General features: G+C 46.2%; 1 non-coding gene and 1 pseudogene across 1 annotated transcript; both read left to right on the forward strand.

Moving 5' to 3' along the window:
- The first annotated feature begins 1278 nt into the window (after positions 1-1278).
- LOC114815883 lies at positions 1279-1416 on the forward strand. The gene has a single exon (XR_003763681.1). It is a non-coding gene; the product is annotated as a small nucleolar RNA SNORA7 (small nucleolar RNA).
- Positions 1417-12786: 11370 nt separating this feature from the next.
- Positions 12787-14324, forward strand: LOC114811177 (annotated as a pseudogene).
- The last annotated feature ends 6096 nt before the right edge of the window (positions 14325-20420 follow it).

Below are 20420 nucleotides of genomic sequence, written 5' to 3' on the forward strand. Positions count from 1 at the left end.
TATTCTTCACTCCGCTGCCCGGCTCATCTTCCTGCAGAAACGATCTGGGCGTGTCACTCCCCTTCTTAAACAACTCCAGTGGTTGCCTATCAACCTCCGCTCCAAACAAAAACTCCTCACTCTAGGCTTCAAGGCTCTCCATCACCTTGCCCCTTCCTACCTCTCCTCCCTTCTCTCTTTCTATCGCCCACCCCGCACGCTCCGCTCCTCTGCCGCCCACCTCCTCACCGTCCCTCGGTCTCGCCTATCCCACCGTCGACCCCTGGGCCACGTCCTCCTGTGGTCCTGGAACGCCCTCCCTCCTCACCTCCGCCAAACTGATTCTCTTCCCCTCTTCAAAACCCTACTTAAAACTCACCTCCTCCAAGAGGCCTTCCCAGACTGAGCTCCTCTTCTCCCTCTAATAATAATAATAATAATAATGTTGGTATTTGTTAAGCGCTTACTATGTGCCGAGCACTGTTCTAAGTGCTGGGGTAGACATAGGGGAATCAGGTTGTCCCACGTGGGGCTCACAGTCTTAATCCCCATTTTACAGATGAGGGAACTGAGGCACAGAGAAGTTAAGTGACTTGCCCACAGTCACACAGCCGACAAGTGGCAGAGCTGGGATTCGAACTCATGAGCCCTGACTCCAAAGCCCGTGCTCTTTCCACTGAGCCATGCTGCTTCCCACTACCACCCTCTACTCCCTCTACTCCCTCTACCACCCCCCCTTCACCTCTCCGCAGCTAAACCCTCTTTTCCCCCCTTTCCCTCTGTTCCTCCCCCTCTCCCTTCCCATCCCCTCAGCACTGTTCTCGTCCACTCAACTGTATATATTTTCATTACCCTATTTATTTTGTTAATGAGATGTACATCCCCTTGATTCTATTTAGTTGCCATTGTTTTTACGAGATGTTCTTCCCCTCGACTCTATTTATTGCCATTGTTCTTGTCTGTCCGTCTCCCCTGATTAGACTGTAAGCCCGTCAAATGGCAGGGACTGTCTCTATCTGTTGCCGACTTGTTCATTCCAAGCGCTTAGTACAGTGCTCTGCACATAGTAAGTGCTCAGTAAATACTATTGAATTGAATGAATGAATGTGACTGGATCCAGCTATAGATTTACTCTAGGGAAAATCAGAATTTTGCATATTCTTTGAGGTGAGTTGATCAAATACTTCACTGGGTACCTTCAGAACCTGAAAGACTTAAATCACATATAGGCTTTAGGTTGATAAGTGATATATCACAATTGTCCCTAAGTAAAGCTATAAACATTCTGTGTTCCACTACATCCTCTCAGGGTCGTACCTGGAGAGTTTCCAGTCCTCTACCAGTCACGACTACAGGAGGGAGAGTCAAGCAGAGGCCTACCCATTCCATTCCTAGCTTGGCCAGTGGCTAGCGAGTGGAAGACAATCTGCTACAAGTCAAAAACTCACCCGTGCTGGTCAGCAGTGGCATGAGAGAGAGTCGAGGGCAGAGACTCGTTTACTGCATGGAAGGAGGCAACGGTAAACCACTTCCCTATTTTTACCAAGAAAATTCTATGGATATACTACCAAAACGATTGCAGATGGAAGTAGGGCGTTCTGGAAGAGCTGTGTCTATGGTGTCGTTATGGGTCGGGCACGATTCGACAGCATTAGACAGCAAGAACAACAAATTCCGCTACATATAGACACTGCATATATTCTACTGCAGAAGTTCAGAAGCAGTGTGGCCTAGTGGAATGAGCAAGGGTTTAGGAGTCAGAAGACATGGGTACTAATCCCGGCTCTGCCACTTGTCTACTGTGTGACCTTGGACAAGTCACTTCACTTCTCTGCGCCTCAGTTACCTCATCTGTAAAATGGGGATGAAGATTGTGAGCCCCACATGGGACCACCTGATTACCTTGTATCTACCTCAGTGCTTAGAACAGTGCTTGGCATGCAGTAAGCACTAAACAAATACCATAATTCCATTATTATTATTATTATATAGACACTACATAGAGCTTTAGCCTATGTCCTTACCTCTCTGGCCACTCCTCGGTATCTTTATATATTCCTCCTCTGCCGCCTACCCACTAAATGTGGGGGTTACCTCTGGGTCAGTTCTGGTGGCCCTTCTATTCTCCATCTATATCCATTACCATCTACGTGAATGATTCCCAAATCTACCTTTCCAACCTCGATCCCTCTCCCTCTCTGCAGTCTCACATTTCCTCCTGACTTCAGGACAGCTATACTTGTTTGTCCCATCGACACCTCAAACTTAACTTGTCCAAAACAGAGCTCCTTATCTTCCCACCCAAACCCGGTCCTCCCCAAGACTCTCCCATTACTACAGACAGTACCACACTACTCCCTGTCTCATCAGCCCATAACCTTGGCATTTCTCATTCATTCATCCAACTGTATTTATTAAGCACTTACTGTGTGCAGAGCACTGTACTAAGCTCCTGGAGAAGTACAATGCAACAGTAATCAGTGACAATCCCCGCCCACGACGAGCTCACAGTCAAGAGGTGGAGAGACGGACATCCATACAAATGAATAGACATCAGTACAAATGAATACAATTACAGATAATATACATGAGTGCTGTGAGGTTGGGTGAGGAGGAAGAGAAAAGGGAGCAAGTCAGGGTGATGCAGAAGGGAGTGGGAGATGAGGAAAAGTGGGGCTTAGTTTGGGAAGGCCTCTTGGAAGAGATGTGCCTTCAATAAGGCTTTGAAGAGGGGAGAGTAATTGTCTGGTGAATTTGAGAAGGGAAGGTGTTCCAGGCAAGAGGCAGGATGTGGGCCAGGGGTCAGCGGCAAGATAGGTGAGATGGAGGCACTGTGAGAAGGTTAGCAACAGAAGAGTGGAGTGTGTGGGCTGGGATGTAGAAGGAGAGAAGGGAGGTGAGGTAGGAGGGGGCAAGATGATGGAGTGCTTTAAAGCCAATGGTGAGGAGTTTTTATTTGATATGGAGGTGGATAGGCAACCAATGGAGACTTTTGAGGAGGGGAGTGACATGTCCTGAACATTTCTATAGAAAGATGATCTGGGCAGTGGAGTGAAGTATGGACTGGAGAAGGGAGAGACAGGAGGTTGAGAGGTCAGCAAGGAGGCTGAAGCAGTAATCTAGGTCGGGTATTATATTCTACTCATATTTCTCACTCAACCCACGCAATCAAGCGGTCACCAAATCCTGTTGGTTCAACCTTTGCAACTTCACTAAAATCTGCCCTTTCCTCTCCATCTAAATTGCTATCACGCTGATCGAAGCATTTACTGTGCTAGTCTCCTCTCTGACCTGCCTTCTGCCTCTCCCCACTCTAGTCCTTACTTCACTCTGCTCCCCAGTTCATTTTTCTAAAAAAAAGTTCAATTCATACCCCCGACTCCTTCAAAGCCTCCAGTGGTTTCCCATCCAGATCCACATCAAAGATAAACTCCTTACCATCAGTTTTAAGGCACTTATTCAGCAGGGAATGTGACTACCAACTCTGTTATCCTATACTCTCCCAAGCACTTAGTTGAAGCAGAGTGGTGTAGTGGGTAGACCACAGGCCTGGGAGTCAGCAGGTCATGGGTTCTACTCCTGCCTCCACCACTTGTCTGCTGGGTGACCTTGGGCAAGTCGCTTCACTCCTCTGGGCTTCAGTTATCTCATTTATAAAATGCAGTTTGAGACTGTGAGCCCCAAGTGGAACAGGGACTGTGTGCAACCTGATTTGCTTGTATCCACCCCAGTACTTAGTACAGTGCCTGGAACATAGTAAAGCACTTAACAAATACCATAACTATTAGTATTATTATTACGGTGCTCTGCAAACAGTAAGCATTTGATGAATACCATTAATTGACTGATTACCTTACTTCACTTGTCTCCTAACTACAACCCAGTTGACATACTTTGCTCCTCTAATGCCAATCTCTTCATTTCACCTTCATCTCATCTTTATCACCTCTGGCCCCTTGCCCACGTCCTCCCTCCGACCTGGAATTCCTTCTCCCTTCAAATCGAACAGGCCACCACTATCCCACCTTCGAAAAACCATATGTCCTCAAAGAGGCCTTTCCTGACTAAAGCCTCATTTCCCCTTCAGTGTCTTGCATTTGGATCGGTACATTTTAAGCACTTGAAATCCACCCTGCCCTCAACCATATCCTTATGGGCATCTCCTTATAACTTACCATTTCCTAGGTATGTAATTCATTTTACCGTCTGTTTCCCCTCTAAACTGTAAGCTCCTTGTGCACGAGTTGCATCTACCAACTGATTAAGTGACTTAAAACTGATGGTAAAGAGTTTATCTTTGATGTGGAGAGGGATGGGAAACCAATGGAGGCTTTGAAGGAGTTGGGGGTATGAATTGAGCATTTTTTGTATTGCACTCTCCCAAGCATTGAACACAGTGCTCCGCACACAGTAAACACTCAATACCTTTGATTGATTGATCATATAATTCTATATTCCTCATAATGATAATAATACTTGTGGTATTTGTTAAGCACTTACTCTGTAACAAACACTGTACTAAGCACTGGGGTGGATATGAGCAAATCAGGTTGGACACAGACCCTGTCCCGCATGGGGCTCATAATATTAATCCCTGTTTTATAGATGAGGGAATAGAGGAACAGAGAATTTAAGTGACTTGCTCAAAATCATATGGCAGATAAGTGGCAGAGCCGGGATTAGAACCCAAGTCCTTCTGACTCCCAGGTCTGTGTTCTATCCACTAGGCCATGCTGCTTCTCTATTATGTCCTCTACATACAGTTATCTAGTGATGCTTTATAACATGTACGTCAATTTAATAGTCATCTGCTTGGAAGTCATATTTCAAGGGCCAAGAAAGTTAGATTCTGTGCAGATCGGGGCTCAGAATTTTTCAGAGTGAAGTTGTTTATGCCCATGCTTTTCTTCTAAGACTTAGACTTAAACTAAGAGGAAACTGTTGACACCAGATTTCGAGACAGGGTTTGGCACAGTGGAAAAATCAAGGGCCAGGGAATCAGAGAACCTGGATTCTAATCCCAGATCTGCCACTTGCCTGCTGTGCAACCTCGGGCGAGTTACTTCATGTCTCTGTGCCTTAGTTTCCTCGTATGTAAAATGGAAAATAATGACTGTTCTTCCTCCTATTTAGGCTTTGACTTCCAAATGGTACAGAGATTAGTTCTGACCTGATTATCTTGTGTCTACTTAGGGCTTCATTCAGTGCATGGCACATAATAAAGGCTTAGTATCTGGGGCTCAGACTAAAAGAGGGTCAGTAGTTGCAAGCCAGATTTCAGGTTATGAAATTGCATGATTTGGGGTGCTCTGACTGTGTCAGGAGGCCATGGAATAACAACTGTTGACTGATGGAGTTTTGTGTCCTGTACTCTATACCCCTCCTGGATTCTGGGCACTGCTGATTTTAAAATAAGAACAGTAATTGTGGTGTGTGTCAAACCCTGTACTAAGCACTGGGAGAGTTACAGATAATCTGGTTGGGCACAGTCCCTGTCCCCCATGGGATTCACTCACTAAAGGGGAGGGAGAACAGAGATTAAACCCTCGTTTCCTCTTCTCCCATTCCCTTCAGTGCCGCTCTTACTCATTCCTTTTTTCATCCTCCCTCCCATCCCCACAGCCCATATGTATGTACCTGTATATATCTGTTATTTATTTATTTATTTATTTATTTATTTATTTATTTATTTATTTATTTATTTATTCATCCATCCATCCATCCATCCATCCATCCATCCATCCATCCATCCATCCATCCATCCATCCAATCATTCAGTCATTCAGTCATTCAGTCATTTATATTGATGTCTTTCCTTCTAGTTTGTGAGTTCACCATGAGCAGTGAATGTGTCTATTTGTTGTTGTAACTCTCCCAAGTGCTTAGTATAGTGCTTTGCCCACAGTAAGCCTTCAATAAACATATGATTGAATGAATGAGTGAATGAATGAACAGAGAGTGAATCCCTGTTTTACAGATTAGGAAACTGAGGCATAGAGCTATTAATTGCCTTGCTTAAATCCACACCGCAGACAAGTGGCAGAGCTGGGATTAGAAGCAGCATGGCATTGCGGATAGAGCACAGACCTGGGAGTCAGAAAGTCATGAGTTCTAATCCCACCTCTGCCACTTGTCTGCTGTGTGACCTTGGTTAAGTCGTTTCACTTCTCTGGGCCTCAGTTACCTCATCTGTAAAATGGGGAATGAGACTATGAGCCCCACATGGGACAAGGACTGTGTCTAATCTGATTTGCTTGTGTCCACCCAGTGCTTAGTATAGTGCCTGGCACACAGTAAGCGCTTAACAAATGCTATGATGATGATGATTATTATTATGAGAACCCAGGTCCATCTACCTCCCAGGCCTGTGCTCTGTCCATTAAGCCACACTGGGGTAACAGCAGGGTAGAGAAAGAAGAGTCCTGAACCATGATGCTATTTTCAGTCAGATACGTGGGCCTGGTTTTGCGAAGAGAGACTAGAGGTATGTTGTGACAGTGGAATGTTGTCCCTGACACTACCATGCTCTCTGAACAGGTGTTTGACTGGAACTGAGAGTTGGATATGCCTCTGAAACATTCTATCCCGAGGAATTTTCCACTTTCAAAAACTTATACTACTGTGGTTCCATCCCCATAATAGTGCTAATTGTCGATAGCTACTGCTTATGTTTACTTAAAACTGCCCCGTCCTGGACCCCAGATCTTTACTGATGGAGATGGTGGAGTCCCCTGTCACCGGTTATATGGATGAACCTCAGTCCTGTGACTTCCTGCCTGACACTGCCCAGAGGAATTGATTGCCGTGCTAGTGGTTTGTGGAGTCCAATTCACAGTCTCTCTTCCCAGCCAGTCATCATTTTGCTGGGGCCAGAGTGCAGTGAGCAAGTAAGGCAGGCAGAGCTCACAGGACACTGCAATGCAAAGATTATTTTCCAGCAGGAGGCATTTATACAGTTGATGTGGACACAGGCTCCGTCAAAGTGTCATAACTCTGAAGGACCTTTGGTAGCTGCTGCGATCTCCACCCTCCATCCCCCCGCTAGCCAGTTATTTTTATAATAATATTGATATTTGTTAAGCGCTTACTATGTGCAGAGCAATAATAATAATAACAATGTTGGTATTTGTTAAGCACTTACTATGTGCAGAGCACTGTTCTAAGCGCTGAGGTAGACACAGGGGAATCAGGTTGTCCCACGTGGGGCTCACAGTCTTAATCCCCATTTCACAGATGAGGTAACTGAGGCACAGAGAAGTTAAGTGACTTGCCCACAGTCACACAGCTGACAAGTGGCAGAGTCGGGAATCGAACCCATGACCTCTGACTCCCAAGTCCGGACACTTTCCACTGAGCCATGCTGCTTCTCTCAATATCAGTGTTTATATTAATAATGATAATGATAATAACAGAGAAGCAACATGGCCTAGTGGAAAGAGCATGGGCCTGGGAGTCGAATGAGCTAATCCCTGCTCCTCCACGTGTCTGCTGCGTGACCCTGGGGCAAATCGCTTAAATTTCTCTGTGCCTCAGTTACCTCATCTGTAAAACAGGAATTAAGACTACAAGCCCCAGGTGGGACAGGGACTGTGTCCAACCTGAATACCCTGTATCTACTCCAGTACTTGGAGTACTTGGAGAAGCAGCGTGGCTCAGTGGAAAGAGCACGGGCTTTGGAGTCAGGGCTCATGAGTTCGAATCCCAGCTCAGCCACTTGTTGGCTGTGTGACTGTGGGCAAGTCACTTAACTTCTCTGTGCCTCAGTTCCCTCATCTGTAAAATGGGGATTAAGACTGTGAGCCCCACGTGGGACAGCCTGATTCCCCTATGTCTACCCCAGCGCTTAGAACAGTGCTCGGCACATAGTAAGCGCTTAACAAATACCAACATTATTATTATTATTATTATTATTACTTAGAACAGTGCTCGGCACATAGTAGCATGTATACAGATACCATCATTATTAGTAGTAGTAGTATTATATGGGCTGGCTGGAAATCAGGGTCTGAGTGCTAGAAGAATAGCCTTGTCTCTTAGAAAGCTGGTACCATGCTCAGAAAGCCAGCAGAGTGGGAGTTGAAGACCACCAGTGTCACCTCCACTCCCATGCAGGAAGCTGGTCTTTATGCCACAGTTGACAATCCTCAGAAGAGCTATTTAACTTGCTGCATGGCCTCTCCCCACCACACAGCCACATCTGCTCTGGCCCGACCTGCCTATTCTTCCAGCTCCACCTCTCCGCCCCCTCACCCCGACTTCATCCCCTCTTTTGGACTTTTTTCATCAGGGCAGTAGGATTCAGTGGAAGTTCCCCAGTGCTACAAGCCTGGACGGGGTTGGTCCTGGGTCCTGCAAGAGGGGCTGGACTGGGTGGGTTTGGATGCACAGGGCATTCCTCCAATTCACACATCTCCTCAACCCAGATGGTATCTCCTGCAGGCAGCAGGATAGGGACAAAGTCGGGGAGAGCAGAGGATCAGGCCTTGTGGAGCGAGGATGGGGGGTTGGATTGATAGAGGGGACAGAATCTGGGTTACAGGATGCCCCAGTCTCCCAAATCAGCCCACGATTCCTCAACCCAGCCTCTCTTGGCTTACATTTCAGAGAAGGACTTAAACTTGGGTACGGGATAATAATGATGGTATTTGTTAAGCGCTTACTATGTGCCAAGCACTGTTCTAAGCACTGGGGTAGATATAGGGTAATCAGGTTGTCCCACATGGGGCTCACACTTTAAATCCTCATTTTACAGATGAGGTAACTGAGGCACAGAGAAGTTAAGTGACTTGCCCAAGGTCACACAGCAGACAAGTGGCAGAGGCGGGATTAGAACCACGTCCTCTGACTCCCAAGCCTGCGCTCTTTCCACTAAGCCAGCTGCTTCACTAAGCATGGGTAGGTGGATAATAATAATAATAATAATGATAATAATGTTGGTATTTGTTAAGCGCTTACTATGTGCAAAGCACTTTTCTAAACACTGGGGTAGATACAGGGTAATCAGTGGTCCCAAGTGAGGCTCACAGTTAATCCCCATTTTACAGATGAGGGAATTGAGGCACAGAGAAGTAAAGTGACTTGCCCACAATAATAATAATGTTGGTATTTGTTAAGCACTTACTATGTGCCAAGCACTGTTCTAAGCGCTGGGGTAGACACAGGGGAATCAGGATGTCCCACATGGGGCTCACAATCTTAATCCCCATTTTACAGATGAGGTAACTGAGGTAACTTAACCGAGAAGTTAAGTGACTTACCCAAAGTCACACAGCTGACAAGTGGCCAAGCAGGGATTCGAACCCATGACCTCTGACTCTAAAGCCCGTGCTCTTTCCACTGAGCTACGCTGGGATGGGATGGGTGGTTGGGGTTGAGGGAGGTGGTGTGGAGTGAGTTAAGAAAATAAACGATCTGATTTTCCTAAAGATTGCCAACTATGAGCTACAGTTGACAGTGACAAGAGATAGGGCTATTTTCTGACCCTGAGGTGGTGCTCTCCCATTCCATATGATGGCACACTCAGCATTTTGGGGAAATTAAAGAGCTATTCTCCGCAGCTACGTCTCTACCACTCCACTGCTGCCCCAGCTGCTGCCCTAGATCACTGTTCCAGGAAGCTTAGCCCCAAAACCCAGACTTGTGCCCGGCTAATGGTTCTTTTCAATCCCACTGCCATCTAGGTGGGGACTGGCACAAGCGCCATCTTTGTAAGGGACTGGGTAATAATAATAACCATGATGGTGTTTGTTAAGCGATTACTATGTGCCAAGGACTGTTTTAAACAATGGGGTAGATACAAAATAATCAAATGGAACACAGTCCCTGTCCCACATGGGGCCCACAGTGTTAATTTCCATTTTCCAGATAAGGTAACCGAGGCACAGAGAATTAAAGTGACTTGCCCAAGGTCACGCAGCAGACAAGTGGCAGAGCCGCGATTAGAATCCAGGTCCTTTTGACTCCTAGGCCCGTGTTCTATCCACAATGGCACGCTGCTGCTCGGGGCTGCACCCCGACCTCGTGGTGGCCTGGGGCAGCTACTTACTTGCTGTCCATCTGTCAGTCAGTATTTATTGAGCACTTACTGTGTGCAGAGCACTGTACTAAGCACTTAGGAGAGCACAATATAATGACCACATTCAATCTAATGCCAGCCCTGTTTCTCAGCAGGGGTAGAGGCAATACCGATTGATCTTCACAGGTGTGTTGCCTCTCTACAGAGAGTTGGGTGCCGGGGGGGCCTCAATCTCCAGACAAACTAAGCTTTACAAAGCAGCAGTCTTATCCAACTCTGGATCTCACACACTGATGCACTCGGGTCCTTGAGCTGCTCCATCAGAGTTGCCTCCCGGCTTCGTGTAAAATCAGATGGGCTAGAAAAAAACTACTGCGAGGCATTTGAGTTCAGTGAGCGCATGGCACTGAAGCTGTGTTTCTGGAATTGGTTCTGCAGATCCAACCATGTGCAGCATCGATGACTGGAATATTTCAGAGACTTTCATGGTACCTACTTCTATTCCTGGCTCCGCCACTTCTCTGCTGTGTGTCCTTGGACAAGTCACCTCACTTCTCTGGGCCTCAGTGACCTCATCTGTAAAGTGGGGATTAAGTCTGTGAGCCCCATGAGGAAAAGGGACTGGGTCCAACATGACAATCTTGTATCTACCCCAGCACTTACTACAATGCCTGGCACTCAACAGATACCATTAAAAAAAATTCCTAACTTCTCTGTGCCTCAGTTTCCTCATCTGTAAAATCAGTCAATCAATCGTCTTTATTGAGCACTTACTGGATGCACTGTATTGTACTAAGTGCTTGGGAAAGTACAATAAAACAGACACATTCCCTGCCCACAATGAGCCTACAGTGTAGAGGGGGAGAATTGACAGTAAATACACAATCTCCCTCCTATTTAGGCTATGACCCCCAGTGCTTAGTACAGTGCTTGGCACATCGTAGGTGCTTAGCAAGTACCGTTAATATTATTATTACAATTATTAAGCAAAGTAGTAAGCGATTTCTTTTGAAATGTGGTGCAGGAGAAGGCTTTTGCAAATACCATGGACCACCCCAAAGACGAACAAATGGATTTTAGAACAAATTAAACCAAAGTGGTCTTTGGAAGGCCAAATGACTCGACTTAGCATATTTTGGACACATAATCAGGAGGACTAATTCTGTGAAGAAGACACTAATACTAGGAGAAGTCCAGGGAAAACGTGAAAGAGGCAGACCAGCAGCTAGATGGATAGCGAACATAACAACGATAACAGAAGAACCATTAGAAAGGTTGTGGATTATGGCGGAGGATGGGACGTTCTGGAGAAGGTATATCCATGGAGTCACTATGAATCGGAAACGGCTTGACGGCACTTAATAATAATAGAGTAAGCAATTATCTGGTTGACTTGTTCCCTGCAAACTTCCCGACTAGAAGTTAAGCCAGAAATTATTTTTTGGGGTACGAATGATCCAGTGGAGACCCAATCGATGGGTTTACGACTCAGGCCGCGTCACGTGTGCGGTGCACAATCAGTCAGTCAACAAGTTTGGCTGGTTAATGCCGGGAAGATGGTAGTAGACTGATGCTTTTGGCTCGGGCAATCCAAAGTGGGGGCATTTCCTTTGAGCAGAAGTGTTCCGCAGACCACGGAGTGAGAAGAAGAGCCAGAGCTAAAAGCGGCCATGGGTTCTGCACATCCGTCAGCCAGATGAAAGTCTCCTTCCTGTGCTATCGGTGCATAAAGGACAGCTGGGCCCCTAGAGTCCTGCTCCTTTCACTAACACCCGTGTACATCAATAGCCGGGCTGTCAGCAGTACCATCTTCGTCTAGGAAGGATAAATGACCTATGCTGCTAATGGGCTTAATTATATCCTCTCTCCGGCTTTCGCTTCCAGACGAGGGGGCAGATCTGAGTCCAGGTGCCGGGGCTCCGAGCCCCAAGGGGCCCAGGAGGTCCAATCTTTCGGTCGGGTTGGGTGAGCACAGAGCTGTACCCGGCCCGACTAGAGCCAGACTCACACATCCCTCGGCCCGTTTCAGGCGGGGCGGTGATCCAGCCTGAACTGGAAATGCTCACCACCAAATAGAAAACAGTTCCTCGCCCCCACCCAACCTTGACTGCTTTTACATGTGGCTAAAGAGGGAACAGAAAATGCTGCCAAGAGGAGCCACGCCATGAGATGGACAGAGGGGGACGGTGATGATTTTGACTCATTGGATGTGATAGGAGGAGCAGGACAGCTACATTGCTCCTGGGGAAAAGAGTAGGTGGAATTTAGTACAGGAAAAGTGAAATGGAGCAGAATTGTAACAGAGGCCGTTGTGCAGACTCCAGTAAGAAGTGGAGGCAGAGAAGCAGCAGAACTCTGTGTCTCGGTTTCCTCCTCTGGAAAATGAAAAGTTCGAGCAACATGGCCTAATGGATTGAGCACGGGCCTGGGAGTCAGAAAGACCTGGGTTCTAATCCTGGCTCTGCCATTTGTCTGCTGTGTGACCTTGGGCAAGTCATATGACTTCTCTGTGCCTCAGGGACCTCATTTGTAAAATGGGGAATAAGATTGTGAGGTCCATATGGGACATGGACTGTATCCTACCTGATTATCTCATCTTTACCCCAGTGCTTAGAACAGTGCCTGGTACATAGTAAACACAAAACAAATAGTATATATATATGTATATATATATGTAATATATATCTTAACGATAATTTTGGATAAATTAATAGAGTGCTTACTATGTGCACTGTACACTGTACTAAGTAGTTGGGAGAGTGCAATATGAAATTCTGATCTATTCTGATAAAATGTACCTACCCAACATCTCCCTGGATGAACAGTTCTCCCTGTTGTAGTCCTGGGTTAGGACCCTGCACCTCTGGAATCTCCCAACCGGCACGCAGTACTTCGTGGTCCTCACCCAGGACAGGCTGAGCGTGTCCTCCTCTGAGAACCGGCAGATCGTCTCTGGCTTCCAGGATGAGACCGTCAAACTGTAGAGCACCCTCCGCGTCTGCAAGTACAACTTGCAGGATGAGAGGCACTTGATGACCTTTGGGTGCTTCTCGCCCCACAGCAGCAACCCATCAACATCTCCTGTGGCTGGGACAAGCCCGTAGAGGTCGCGAACGTGGCCAACGTCAAGCTGAAGACCAAACACGTTGGCCACATGGGCTACCTGAGCACTATAACTGTCTCCCATGATGGCTCCCCTCTGCACCTCTAAGGGCCAAGGGTGGGCAAGTCATAATAATAATAATTATAGTATTTGTTAAGTACCTGTCAAGTACTGTTCTCAGCGCTGGGGTAGATGCAAGGTAATCAGGTTGTCCCACGTGGGGCTCACAGTCTTAATCCCCATTTTCCAGATGAGGGAACTGAGGCACAGAAAAGTGAGGTGACTTGCCCAAGGTTACACAGCAGACAAGTGGCAGAGCCAGGATTAAGACCCACAACCTCTGCCCCCCAAGCCGGTGCTCTTGCCATTAGGCCAGAACATGCTGTGGGACCTGAACGAGGATGAGCACCCGTGCACCCAGAATAACGGAGACATAATAAAAATAATAATAATAATTATGGCCTCTGTTAAGTGCTTACTATGTACCAGGCACTGTACTAAGCACTGGGGTGGATGCAAGCTAATCAGGTTGGACACGGTCCTTGTCCTAGGTGGGGGCACAGTCTTAGTCCCCTTTTTACAGATGAAGTAACTGAGGCCCAGAGAAGTTAAGTGACTTGCCCAAGGTCACACAGCAGGGAAGTGACAACTGGGATTAGAACCCTGACCTTCTGACTCCCAGGCCTGTGGCTCAGTGGAAAGAGCCCAGGTTTGGGAGTCAGAGGTCAAGGGCTCGAATCTCAGCTCTGCCACTTGTCAGCTGTGTGACTGTGGGCAAGTCACTTAACTTCTCTGTGCCTCAGTTCCCTCATCTGTAAAATGGGGATTAAGACTGTGAGCCTTACGTGGGACAACCTGATTACCCTGTATCTACCCCAGCGCTTAGAACAGTGCTCTGCACATAGTAAGGGCTTAACAAATACCAACATTATTATCCACTACGCCACGCTACTTCTCTTACACCATGCTGGAGACATAATCAACACCTCCTGCTTCAGGTCCAGCCGCTATTGGCTGTATGTCACCTGTGGGCCCAGCATTACAAACTGGGACCTGGAGAGTGAGATCATCGTGAATGAGCTGAAGCAAGAAGTGATCAGGACCAGCAGCAAGACGGAGCCACCCGAGGACACTTCTCTAGTCTCATCATTTGATGGCCAGATTCTGTTTGCCAGCTACATGGACGAGGTGGAGCATGTGTGGAAGGTGACTATCAGCACCCAATAAAGAGGGGCCTGGCTGGAGGATTCCCCTGCCCCCCACTGGCCTTGCCCACATCAAGCTGAGAAAAATCGTGGCCTAGCAGATAGAGCATGGGAACGGAAATCAGAAGGATGTGGGTTCTAATCCCAGCTCCGCCACTAGTCTGCCATGTGATCCTGGGCAATCCACTTCACTTCCCTGTGCCTCAGCTACCTCATCTGTGAAATGGGGATCGAGACTGTGAGCCCCATGTGGGACAGGGACTGTGTCCAACCTGAATATCTTGTATCTTCCCCATTGCTTAGAACAGGACCTGGCACACAGTAAGCACTTAACAAATACCATAAAAGAAATGAAGATCTTGATTTCGGTCTTTAGGAAACAGTTATATTTTCTGCCTCGAGTTTTATGGTCGGGCGGTCAGCTAGCTCCAGGGCCTCCCTTGCCACAAACCAACGCTGACTGCCCTTCAACACCTGAAGGCAGTGGGGGAGCTGCATCACGAGGGAATGGAGTTAGACATAATTTGGTGCTGGAGAAAAGTCTTCAGTTTCCAGAAGTTCAATCCTGTTGCTCCTAAAGAATGCCCCCCCCCCTCCCCCCCCCCCGGGCTCGGGCTCTTGAGCTCCAGCTCCACCATTTGTCCCTTCCATTTCTGCAGAGCTTTTGTTACACAACGACAGGTGCTGAACTCATTTTAGGTTCCCGACAAAGCCGTTGTCCCATGACAGAACAGTAGTATTATTCTCTCGCTGTGGACAGGGTGCACGTCTGCTAATTCTGTTGCATTGTACTCTCTCTCCTAAGAGCTTCGTACAGTGCTCTGCACGTAATAAGCATTCGCATGGCCTAGTGGAAAGAGAGTGGGCCTGGGAGTCGGAGGACACAGGTTCTAATCCCAGCTCCGCCACATGACCTTTTAACTCCCAGGCCCATGCACTATCAACTAAAGCATGCTGCTTCATGCTGCTTGTCTGCTGTGTGACCTTAGACAAGTCAGTTAACTTCTCTGGGCCTCAGTTGCCTCACCTATAAAATGGAAATAAGACTGTGAGCCCCATGTGGGACAGGAAATGTGTCCAACCCAAGTACCTTGTATCTACCCCAGAGCTTAGAACAGTGCTTATCACATGATAAGCACTTAACAAATGACACTGTCATTATTATTGACTGATTCTAGGAATTTACAATTAATTTAAAGGGGATAAATTGTTTACAAAAAATGGGAACAGTAGGACAAACAGAACTACAACTGATAATAGCAGAATTATGGAAAAATAATAAGTGGTCAGGGTTTGTAATTTGATATGTAGTCATGTCTGATATAGCAAGTATTTTCATTACATTATTTGAAGAGAATATGAGAGAAGATTAGAAAAATATAACAGTCACAGCACGTCCGCAAATTGGCTGTGATTGGGTTAGAATAAGCTGGAGCTCTTCCAGGACTGTTGTTCAGACCGGTGGCAGGATCTTGAGAGACCGTGCTTGCAGTCTTTCCTTAATCCTGGCCCCTCCACTTGCCTGCTGTGTGGCCTTGGGCAAGTCGCTTCAGTTCTCTGTGTTTCAGCTCCCTCATCTGTAAAATGAGGATTAAGACCATGAGCCCCATTTGGGACAGAAACTGTGTCTGGCCCGATTTGCTTGTGTCCACCCCAGCGCTTAATCAGTCAGTCAGTCGGTGGTGTTTATCGAGCACTTACTGTGTGAAGAGCACTGCACTAAACCGTTGGGAGAGTACGATATAACAATATAACAGACACGGTCACTGCCCATTGCAAGTTTAAAGTGTAGAGGGTCTTGGGAGAGGAGGGTGGGGTCAAGGGCAGGGGTAGAAGCTACCTGGGCAGGCAACTGCAACTGGTGGCCAGCATGGGGATCGGTGTGGCAAGTTGCTGGATCCCACCCTCACGATCTCCAGGTCCAGTCCATAACTGCCTCTCAGGTTCTTATGGGACACAGAGTTTGGCCCTTCTGAGGGCACTGAGAAGCCGAGAGGTGGGCTAAGCCTCGGGGGTCCTGTCCCCACCATTCCTGCTCTGCCACTCATCAGCTGTGTGACTCTGGGCAAGTCACTTAACTTCTCTGTGTCTCAGGTACCTCATCTGTAAAATGGGTATTTAGACTATGAGCCCCATGTGGGATAACCTGACTACCTTGTATATTGTAGATGGCAATATGTTGAATTATGGTGTTGGTCTTATGGTCTATATTTGAATGTTGGGAAAATTATGAAGAGGAATGTGTTCAAGAGGGGAGAGGAGGTTTCAGCTTTAGCCTTGTTGCGTGTATTGTGTTAGAAGGACATCCACATAAAGATATTCTGGAGGCAGTGAGAGCTAGTGAGGTAGATTTGGGGGCCATCCACGGACAAGTAGTAATCAAACCCATATGAGCCAATGAATTCTTTGAGAGAGTGAACATATAGGGAGAAGAATGATCAATCCATCAGTGGTATTCATTGGGTGCTTACTATGTGCAGAGCGCTGTACTAAGCACACGGAAAGGGCCCGACACAGAGCCTTGTGGGATGAGAGGCAGAGGCTGAGCCAGTGAAGGGGACTGAGAAAGGAGGTGGAGAACCAAGTGACATACTGTGTCAGTGGAATGAAGTTAGGGTAGTATTTCTGGGAAAACTGAAGTTGAAAGGTCAGAGAAAACTAGGGTAGGATACAGCCCATATTACTGTCCTTTCTATGGGTCGGAGACAACTTGAAAGCATAAGACAAGACAAGAGGAGGTCACTGTAGGACTCAGTAAAAGATTAAAGAGGATGAATCCCAGATTACAGTTCATCAAAAAGAGAATTTGTCAAGTGGAAGTTAAGGTAACAGGTGTATCAAGATCCTCTAAGGAATTTAGATGATGATGATGATGATGGTATTTGTTAAGCACTTACTGTGTGCCAAGCACTGTTCTAAACGCTGGAGTAGCTACAAAGTAATCAGGTTGCCCCATGTGGGGCTCACAGCCTTAATCCCCATTTTCCAGATGAGATAACTGAGGCACAGAGAAGTTAAGTTACTTGCCCATGGTTGCATAGCAAAGTGGCAGAGTTGGGATTAGAACCCATAACCTCTGACTTCTAAACCTGTCTATCCACTGAGCCACACTGCTTCTCTACAGGAGTGGAACAGTAAAAGGGGTGAGAACAGAATGGAGTAATGAGATCTAGACTGGGCTTTTTTTAAAATGGTAGAGACTTGAGCTTGTCTGAAAGCAGAGGGAGGAGGCTAAGAGAGAATTAGGTATTGAAGGTGATATTTACTGAATGCTTAATGTGTGCAGAACACTGTACTAAGTGCTTGGGACATTACAGTATAGCCTACAGGGGGATACAGACATTAAAATAAATTACAGAGAAGGGAAAATAATAGAGTTGAAGTATACGTACGTAGGTGCTGTTAAGCTGGGTTGAGTTTCAAGGTGTTTAAAGCAGTTCACAGCCAAGTGCATAGGTGACACAGAGATAGGGCTTAGATAGCGAAGTGAGGGCTTAGTTTGGAATGGTGACAGAGTGAATATGAGGTTGAATGAGAGAGATGAATCAAAGATCATGTCAAGTTCATGGACTGTGAGACAGGGAGGACAGTGGTGTTGTCCACAGTCACAGGAAAGTCAAGTTTGGACAGGAGGATGAGGAGTTCGACTTTGGACATGTTAAATTTGAGGTGTCAGCATGACATCCAAGTAGAGATGTCCTGAAGCCAGGAGGAAATGCGAGTCTGCAGAGAAGAAAGGTTGAGGCTAGAGAGGTGGATTTGGGTATCGTCTCTGTAGATATGATATTTGAAGCCATGGGGGTGAATGAGTTCTCAAAGAAGGTGGTGTAGAGGGAGGAGTAGAAGGAATCCAGATTCGAGCCAGAGGAGGAGCCTGTCAAAGAAACAGAAAAGTGAGGTCAGAGAGAGAGAAGGAGAACCAGGAGTGTTACTGAAGGTGAATTTGGTTGGGTTTTCAGGAGAAGAAGGTGACCCACAGTGTCAAAATCAACTGAGAGGTCAAGAGGAATTTGAATGGAGATTGGATTTGTCAAGAAGGTCACTGGCCATCTTAGAGAGGGATGATTTTATGGAGTGGAGAAGGCAGAAGCCAGATGGCAGGGCATTAAGGAAAGGAAGTGGGATTTTGGAGACCTTTGAAGATGGGGAGACCTGGAGTCTGGTGAATTTGAAAGGGAAAGGAGTTCAGGGTTCCAGCATGGACGGAGGAGATGAGTAAGGGTCTAGAGACAGGAAAGGTAAGCGTTTCCCAATTCTACACCTTAATGAATGTTAAAGTTCAGCCTGTCATCTTCTTTAGAGCACTGTACTAAGTGGTTGGGAGAGTACAATATAATAGACCACATTCCTGTTGTATATATTAAATGCATTTATTTATTTATTCATTTATTTACCTATATTAATATGTGTCTCTGCTCTAGACTGTGAGCTCACCATGGGCAGGAATGTGTTTGTTTGTTGTTATATTGTACTCTCTCAAGCTCTTAGTACAGTATTTTTCACACAGAAAGTGCTGAATAAATATGAATGAATGAATGAATGAATGAATGAATGAATGAATGAATGAACCAACCCCATTTACAAATTCATTTTCAGACCAGCCCAGGGGCAGGGATATTGTGACAGGTAGGATAACATGGGTTATTTCTGAGATCCTAGAGCTGCAAAATTTGCTTTTCTGATGGCTAACTTCAACATTGTCCAGAAGGATCACAAAAACTCCTCACTACTGGCTTCAAAGCTCTCCTTGCCCTTTCTTACCTCACCTTCCTTCTCTCCTTCCACATCTCAGCCTGCACACTCTGCTCATCTGGTATTAACCTTCTCACCGTGCCTTGTTCTCACCTGTCCCGCCTTCGACCCTGGCCCACGTCCTTCCTCTGGCCTGGAATGCTCTCCCTCTTCAAATCCGCCAATCTAACACACCTCCCCCCTTCAAAGCCCTCCTGAAAGCTCACCTCCTCCAGGAGGCTTTCCCAGACTAAGCCTCCCTTTTCCTCTGCTCCTCTCCCCTCCCCATTGCCCAACTCACTCCCTTTGCTCTACCCCACTCCCAGTCCCACAACACAGGTATATAGGTACCTCTTTATAATTATAATTCTATTTGTTTTTATTAATGATGCATTTATATTTATAATTGTATTTATTCATAATGTTGCTACTGATGCCTGTTTACTTATTTTGATGTCTGTCTCCTCCCTTCTAGACTGTGAGCCCATTGTGGGCAGGGATTGTCTCTATTTTTTGCTGAAATGTACTTAGTGCTTAGTACTGAACTGTAGTTAGTACAGTGTTCTGCACACAGTAAGTGCTCAATAAATATGATCGAATGAATGAATGAATGAAAGGATGGGGAAGAATATACCTCAGTAAATGGAGTATACTTGGCTCTCAAAACAGATGACAATGTTCTATCCATTAATGACCTCTTTCCCTTAGCTCCTATTCAGTCAGGATCATGCCTACCCCATACCAGCGCTTAATTTTTTCAATGAATAAAAATGATAGCCAAACAGCTCACTGTGGGCAGAGAATGTGTCTGTTTTGTTGTTAAATTGTACTCTCCCAAGTGCTTAGTGCAGGGCTCAGCACACATTGAGCACTCAATAAATACCACTGCTTGATGGATTGTGTCGAGAATGGAAGCCTAAGAGACAACCGCTTTGGTACTCTGGAAAATTGACCTTTGGTCTGGCCTGATATTTTCCAAGCTCTAAAAGTATAAGGATATAAAAAATGCCATTACCCAGTCAGATTAATGGTCCAGTCAGTACAATATTCTGCCTACAACAGAAGCAAAAATTCACTTAGAGAAATGGGTGGATTGTTGACTTCTTGGACATCGATTTAAATCTTAATGGAGGTATCACTTGCAGCATTTATCTATGGTTCTATTTATCTATTTTGACAGTAGTGATGCCTATCTACTTGTTTTGTTTTGTTGTCTGTCTCCCCCTTTTAGGTTGTGAGTCCGTTGTTGGGTAGGGATTGTCTCTATCTGTTGCCGAATTGTACTTTCCAAGAGCTTAGTACAGTGCTCTGCACACAGTAAGCACTAAATAAATGTGATTGAATAAGTGAATGAATTCTAACTTTCCTACTAGTGACCCATTATGGA

Source organism: Ornithorhynchus anatinus, chromosome 1 (genome assembly GCF_004115215.2).
Source record: "Ornithorhynchus anatinus isolate Pmale09 chromosome 1, mOrnAna1.pri.v4, whole genome shotgun sequence".
NCBI lineage: Eukaryota > Metazoa > Chordata > Mammalia > Monotremata > Ornithorhynchidae > Ornithorhynchus > Ornithorhynchus anatinus.